The following is a 7240-nucleotide window of genomic DNA, read 5'->3' as shown; positions in this document are numbered from 1 at the left end:
TAGGAAATAGGTCTACTTGATTAAGGAAAAACCAGGAAGCTAACCCAAGAAGTTATTTTCTATGGGGAAGCCTGCAACACTCATGAAAAATGCTACTAAAGACTATACTTTCTTGGTTTCCTTCTCACGGTATCCTTCCTGTCTCCACTAAAATAGGAAAGCCATCTTACCCACACGAGCTGAAGGAGTGACACAGGTGGTCACTGTGGGAATTTAGAACATGACCAGTCAGGGAGGGCTTAAACTTAAATCTACCATGTGGACTATACTTTTGAACCTCAAATAATGAGACCAGACTTGAATTCAGAGTCTAAGAAATTTTGGTCTTAGAGAGAATGCCTCCCATGTTCCCTTGAGCTGTTTTAAGGATTTTAATACATTAATTTTTATCTCCCTTGCTTGTTAGTAAGTTCCTTAACTGTCAGAGAATTATTCAAATTTCTTCTGTATCTCCCAGCTCCCTAGCAAAATGCAGGCCACATACACAGAAGCAGCTCACATGGAGACTTCTGAGGGTCAGAGGTGGAATAATAGCAATGACAGATATAGTCATGAGGAAGTCCCCTCGGTGCCTTCTCTGGGTCTTTGTTATCTCACTGCAGGATAGAAATCTCTTGAAATTCCCTCAGGCTCTAGGCAGTTTGCCTCTATGAAGAAAAGACTGCATGGCATCGAAAAAGAGCACTGGACTTGGAGTCAGATGAGCCATTCTTGCAGCATCTCTCAGTAGTAAGCCTCTCTGCACCTCAGGCTCTCTGCCCATAAGAGAAGAATGACAATATCACTCTTTTTTTACTTCCTAGGGTTGTTGTGAAACACAATTCAGGCATCAACTATGAAAAAGCTGTAAATCGTAGAGCTAAACTTATAGCGAGGTAGCCACTGATAGGGGGAGGAAATAGTTGGATGGAGTCTATGTGCAGAGGATCCCAGTTAAAGAACTGCACTGAAAAAACAAAAAAGGTGGCAAGTTCTGATGGTATGGCGTGGGAACGGGCAAGAGAAGAGCAAGAAACATCTTCCATGTAAACAATGCAAGCTTTAGACTTCTTGGCTGTTAGTTACACGAAGAGACCAAGAGACTTGTAAACCCATCTGCTGCATCGTGGATGATTCCATATGGTTGAAATCTGATTCTAGATCTTGGAGAGTGGGTTAAGTGGATGCAGTCAGGCAGGAGCACTGTGAATAAAACAATGGGAAGGCGCATTTGTATCATTCTTTACCATTTTCAAAGCACTTATACATACATTACCCCATTTAATCCTTTTATACCCGTGTGAATTAGGTATTAGGTTCTTATTTTTCAAATGAAGAAACTGAGACTCAGGGAGGTTCAGTAATTTGCTCAAAGTTGCACAATTAATCAACAAAGCACCTGAACTAAGTAAGGTTTTCTGATCCCAAATTCTTTGCTTCTTCCAAGTTTAAGGGAACTCTCATGTCATACACCTAACTGATTTACTCGGTGGGGGGAGGGGGTGGTTGGATAAAATCAAGCTGTCTTATTGGCAAAGAAAGACTTTGGTCTTCATATTGTACCAGTCCACTTTATTGCCTACACAAAACCTTTGAAAGTGTTTTGAATGTTAATGCAAGTAGATTGCAACACAGATTGTGAAGATGCCTAGAATTAACCCATGAATTTAAAGTCACAGAAGCATTATTGTGTACCACTAGGACCAGCCAGCCAAGGGATATGCATTTAGTTTGACCAAAATCATGGAGTTTTAGAGGAATCTTGGAAATTATGTGTAAATGCAGTATCTATCTATTCCTCGGTATTGACATGGTCCCATAGCAGGCCCTGATCCATTTGTTTAAGGTGTCTAACTAACCAGGACACTGCCTGCTGGCATAACATGTCTCTCAACTTTGGATGTGTTTGAAGACAGGCCTTGCCTATGCTAGAAGAAGGCCCTCTGTGTTCTGGGAAACATATGGAGAAGTTAATTGGTACTTGGCTGAATGTCAAATGCAAGTCGTGAGATCAAGCCCAACCTCAGGCCTCTGCTCTCATGTGCCTCAGCACACACTTTCATACCCTTCTGAGGCTAATTCTGGGAAGAGTTGCTCATGGGTTGTCCCTTTGAGCAAGAAGAATGGCCTGAAATAGTGTTGAGACTCTGTTATACCCGTTTCTCTTTAGATATAGGGAACCCAGTTGGCATCAAGATGGATTTAGACTCTCCCTTCTAGAAACTCCAATCATATGTTTCACTTAACTGTGCTCAGTGGATTTACCTACCACATAAAAAATCCCTGCTCTGTTCCCATGAATTTTTCTTTCCCAACTGGGGGGTTCTATCACTGGCTTATTCGGTGATGCCTGGGAAATCACTCAAGCACTTTGGTCTTGATCCCAAACTCTCTTGATTTGAAAATATCTAGAGAATGACAATCATCCCTACTCTTCACTGAGCTTCAGTGAGGACTAATAAAATATTGAACAACTATTTTGAATTGGTTGTTACAATTAATGGAAAAAAATTAGTAAAGTATATAATCCAAGAAAATGTCTCATCCAGAAACAAAGAAACAAGTCAACAAGGTGTATGTGCTTATAGCATTTTCAGTTTAAGACTAGACATAGTGTGGGGCACAAAAGATGTCTAAGACATTGTTTTTGTACCAAGGAATTGATAATCAAGCTATGGAGGTGTATTCAGTCAAGTGATATCTACAAAATAATAGGAGTAACGGTATTTCATTTACTTTTTTTAAAATTTTTTTTAAATCTTTATTTATTTATGATAGTCACAGAGAGAGAGAGAGAGAGAGAGAGGCAGAGACACAGGCAGAGGGAGAAGCAGGCTCCATGCACCGGGAGCCCGATGTGGGATTCGATCCCGGGTCTCCAGGATCGCGCCCTGGGCCAAAGGCAGGCGCCAGACTGCTGCGCCATCCAGGGATCCCTTCATTTACTTTTTTAACCAAAAACTTGTACATCTAAATTATATACTACCTTGAAATAACTGTCTTGTAAAGTTATTTACTTATTCCAATGGTGCTTCTGTAGCCCCAAACATCTCTGGCATCCTCTATAGTTTGCTGACGAACAAGTTTGAAAGGGAGAGTTGGCACCCACCTCCCAGTGGAAAGAATCTCCACCCAGAGTCTTCCACTACAAAGAACATGGACTGGGGGTTAGATTAGCAAGTCCAGGTTATCAGCTTCTGGCTTCTCAAAGAAACACCTGGTTGCTTAGAGGTATCAGGTGATCTAGGAGGGAAAATACAAAATGGAAAGGATTGGTTTCAGGAGACAATAGAAGCCCAGGATCAAAGGGTCTGGGAGGCACCAGCAGGCCTGAGAGCAGGCGAAACTCAACAACACACACCCGGTGTCATTTTCTAGCGGAGATTCCCGATTAGCGGAGGGAGTCGGAAAACAATTGGTAAATGGAGAGAGTGCTCTCTTTCCGTGCAACCTCATGACCCATAAGCCTTGCAATTTGTCATTCCAGAGGGTGTGGTGCCAGACTTCTTTGCAGAAAGACAGGTTCCTGGCTAAGATCTAAAAATGAGGTGGGTACCATTTATTTTTCTGTTGACTTGAACACCTCCTCCCTCCCTTTTATTTTTCCAAGAAAGGCTGCTCTTTAAAGATTTATCTGATCAAATTTCAAGAAAGTCTAGTCAACTCTTGATTGCCACTTTGGATAATAGCCTGATTAAATTTTAATGTTAAGCTAACTCCTGCCCTGTATTCAATTCAATGGCATATACATTTATTGAGCAACTACCCTGCAAAGGCACAGACATGCATACACCATGAAGGATGTCATCATGAATATGCAGGATTCACATTCTCAAAGATCTCATTCTCTAAACATGGAGGAAAAAACAGCTCTGCAATAATTATAATATGCAGTTGAATGTGTTAAATATAAATGGGAAGTTCAAAGAGCTATGGCATTTTTAACTGGGAGAGACCTTTTATACACAGGGACAGCAAGGAGCAGGAAGGCTACAAGGCAGGGTGACAATTTGAAAGACCTACAGAAATTTTCCAATCGGAGAGGGCAGGGCCTTGGTGACCTTTCAGGAGGTGGTGGGGAGGTATGGGATATGGGTGATGTGGGAAGTTTGAAAGTATGGGAAAAGAGATTAGAGAAGGATGGGCTTGGAAAGGTAAAATGGGTACAGATTTCAGAGGCTTTGAATGCCAGGTTAAAGTTTTCCATAAGGCAGGAGGGAATCTTGGAAAGCTTCTAGGCAAAGGAGTGATATGAGCAGTGCTGGTTTTGGGGAGTGTACTCAGGTAGAAATGAAGCTGACAATATCCTGGGGAGAGGGATCTGTTTGGGGAGGCCATATACTTAGGAAGAAAATGATGGTCATGGGGAGGGTATAGCAGAAACTTCCTCTGTATATATCTTAGTGCGATCCCTGGGCTTTAATGACTCCTGATATGGTGCTTTGTGGACCCAAATAGAATGAACTCTGGAACTGTCCTCTGTTTCTGGTTTTCTGCCTCAGTGACTAAGTTAATAAATATCGCCAAATGCCTGACTCCAGGAAGCCTTATGTGCTGGGGTCCTCTCAAATCAGACTCATCTGCTTTCTAAAGGGGATATATTGAAATCATGGGGGGGTGTCTTGTCTTCTGAAATATCTATTGTGCCCCTTTCTCATGACCACAGGAATAGATAATAAGAAGGCTGTCAGAGGTTCAAGCTGAGAAACTAGAAGACTATAGGTAGAGGTGGAAGGAAGAGAGGGAGAGTTTTAGAAATGTAGAAAAGGATTTCTAGAAGAAAAAAAATGTCATTGGTTCAAAAAGATGTCTAAGTCCTTCAAAAACAGAAAACAGGTCCTGAGCTATTCAGAAGTATGGAAACCAAGGACCCATAAAAGCCACTATAACTGGGCATGCCAATCAGTCTTCTCTGTCATATAATCTCCTGGAGATAGGCACAAATTGCAAGATTATCCCACATGGGAAAAAGAGTGTGTGCCTGCATGCACCTACAAACCCGTGGGCTATTTTATATTGTTTCCAGAGTTTGTTGCTACTTAGTTTACCATTTCTGATAGCACAGAATTCCAGGGAGCCTGTTGGGATCTGTTCCAGGAAAGATTCCCTTTGTCTACTACTCCTGGAGATGTTACATTGTTTCAGTTCTGAGGCAGTGACAGAGGGGGCCTGTCCAAGGACTCATGTACTATAACCTTTCCTCTAACCTGCAGCTCAAGGGTTATTCTGAAACATGAATCATTAGATCAAGAAAAAGATTTATTGCAGTAGGCTTTTTTTTTCCTTGTTCTTTTTTTAAAAAATTTTTATTTATTTATGATAGTCACAGAGAGAGAGAGAGGCAGAGACATAGGCAGAGGGAGAAGCAGGCTCCATGCACCGGGAGCCTGATGTGGGACTCGATCCCGGGTCTCCAGGATCGTGCCCTGGGCCAAAGGCAGGCGCCAAACCACTGTGCCACCCAGGGGTCCCTTTCCTTGTTCTTTATAAAGTTTATGCCTACTGCTGGGGCTCTAAGGGGCTTACACTGTCACATCAGATAGCCCCGACATCAATAATATGGCATTACTAAAAACACTTATTTTTGAGGTGCCTGAATGGCTCAATTAAGTGCTTGACTTCTGATTTTGGCTGACATCATGATCTTGGGTTCATGGAATCAAGCCTTGTGTCAGGCTCTATGCTCAGCATGAAGTCTGCTCGTCCTTCTTCCTCTGCTCCTGTCCCATGCTTGTGTTCTCTCCATCTCTTAAAATAGATAAATAAATAAAAATCCTTAAAACACACATCTATTCCTTGTTTATGTAATAGTCTAAAAATTGGTGGGTCAAGGAGCTTCCCTATCTTCTAACTATACCTGATACATGTGGCATCTAAGGCCACCATAGAAGAGCTGGAAGATTCAAGAGCATATTTTTAAGGGCAGGCCTCAAGTGGCTTGTATCCATGCTCACATTTCATTATCCAAAACCCAACTGGCTGAGGTGTCAACTACTACTAGGGAGGTTGTGAAACATTGAGGAGCACATAGACCTTTGATGTTACTGAGCTGTTGTTCAAGGGCTCTGTCATGGTCAAAGGGCACTCACATGATCTTCAGGTCATACTCACTAGCACTATCCCTATGTTGGTTTTGCATTCATCCAGTATTCATTTTCTGTTGTGCTCAGGAGAACAAATGTGAGTCTTCTTAAAACCCTGGATGGAGGATCTATGTGAGTCCTGGACATGGGATCAAACTTAGAATTCTCACCATGGGGTCTGTGCTCCTAACCTTGGCTGTTGGGGGAAGGGGAGGTGGAGAGAGAGAAAGAAACAATGGGAGGTAAGGAATGCAGGGGCAGCTGAAACATTGCCTCATGGTGTCCCCAGATTCCAATACGGCATCACTGGCTTCCAGAACACCAGTGTGACCTCACTGGATTCCAGTCTCTATATTTGTTCACCACCAGTGCCTAGTACTGTAAATAATTGAAAGGAATATAATAGGGTGAGAATTATTGTTGCCTCCCCCCCTTTGCCTTTCATAAAATCTTTTTATATCAGAGGGGTCTGGCCCCAGCCACTCCCAGCTCTATAATTAGCTCTGGGAGTTGTGAGGACTGAGGTTCAGCTAATGACATTTCATGGTTCAATCTTGGTGTCCCTCAGGCCTTTCAATCTTCATTGGAGCAAAGGACTAGGGTTATAGGTGGCCCTGGGTAATTTACGCTAATGAGATGTGGGTCTATCACTAGGTTCTTAAATGTTGCAAATAAGAAAGTAAGGCCAGCCTGGTATGCTGATTAGAGGGCCCTTCAAAGCCTCCTAACTCTCCAAATATATCAGAATGGTCTGAGTTTCATGGGTCACAACTGATAGGTTTTCACTGTCTTCATTCCATCATTTCTGCCTTGGCCATCACTCTGCCTTCCACATTTCTTGAAGCCAAATTGTCCCTGCTGGGGGCACCACCACAGTTCTTAAAGCAGTCTGGACTGCAGGGAAACTTCATGGCCCTCATGGTGGCTTTGAAACACCTGAGTCTGAGGCATGGGCACACAGCTAGACACATTGTGGGCAATATCACCTAGTGAAAGAAGAGCAGGAGAGGCTCATAAGGATATTAACTTCAAAACGAGGGCCCAAAGACATTCAGATTCTTGCAAGTCTGCTCTTTGCTATCCATCTTCTTTGTACCCCTCCATACTATTCCCTCCCTCTCTGAGATTTACATCCTTTATCTTGGCTGCCAGGCTAGTGCATATCTCCCTGACTTTGC

The 7240-nt window shown here is 42.7% G+C and overlaps 1 long non-coding RNA gene across 2 annotated transcripts; it reads right to left on the bottom strand.

Moving 5' to 3' along the window:
* Nucleotides 1–302: 302 nt before the first annotated feature.
* LOC140617605 (uncharacterized) lies at nt 303–6344 on the bottom strand. 2 transcript variants are annotated; one of them, XR_012017795.1, is made up of 4 exons: nt 6091–6344; nt 5506–5727; nt 3089–3222; nt 303–1182 (listed from the first exon to the last, which is right to left on the bottom strand). It is a non-coding gene; the product is annotated as an uncharacterized lncRNA (long non-coding RNA). The 2 variants fall into 2 exon arrangements; XR_012017796.1 differs by lacking the exon at nt 5506–5727.
* Between the last annotated feature and the right edge of the window lie 896 nt (nt 6345–7240).

Source organism: Canis lupus, chromosome 25, assembly GCF_048164855.1.
Source record: "Canis lupus baileyi chromosome 25, mCanLup2.hap1, whole genome shotgun sequence".
Lineage (NCBI taxonomy): Eukaryota > Metazoa > Chordata > Mammalia > Carnivora > Canidae > Canis > Canis lupus.
This window is presented reverse-complemented; position numbering and strand designations above follow the sequence as displayed.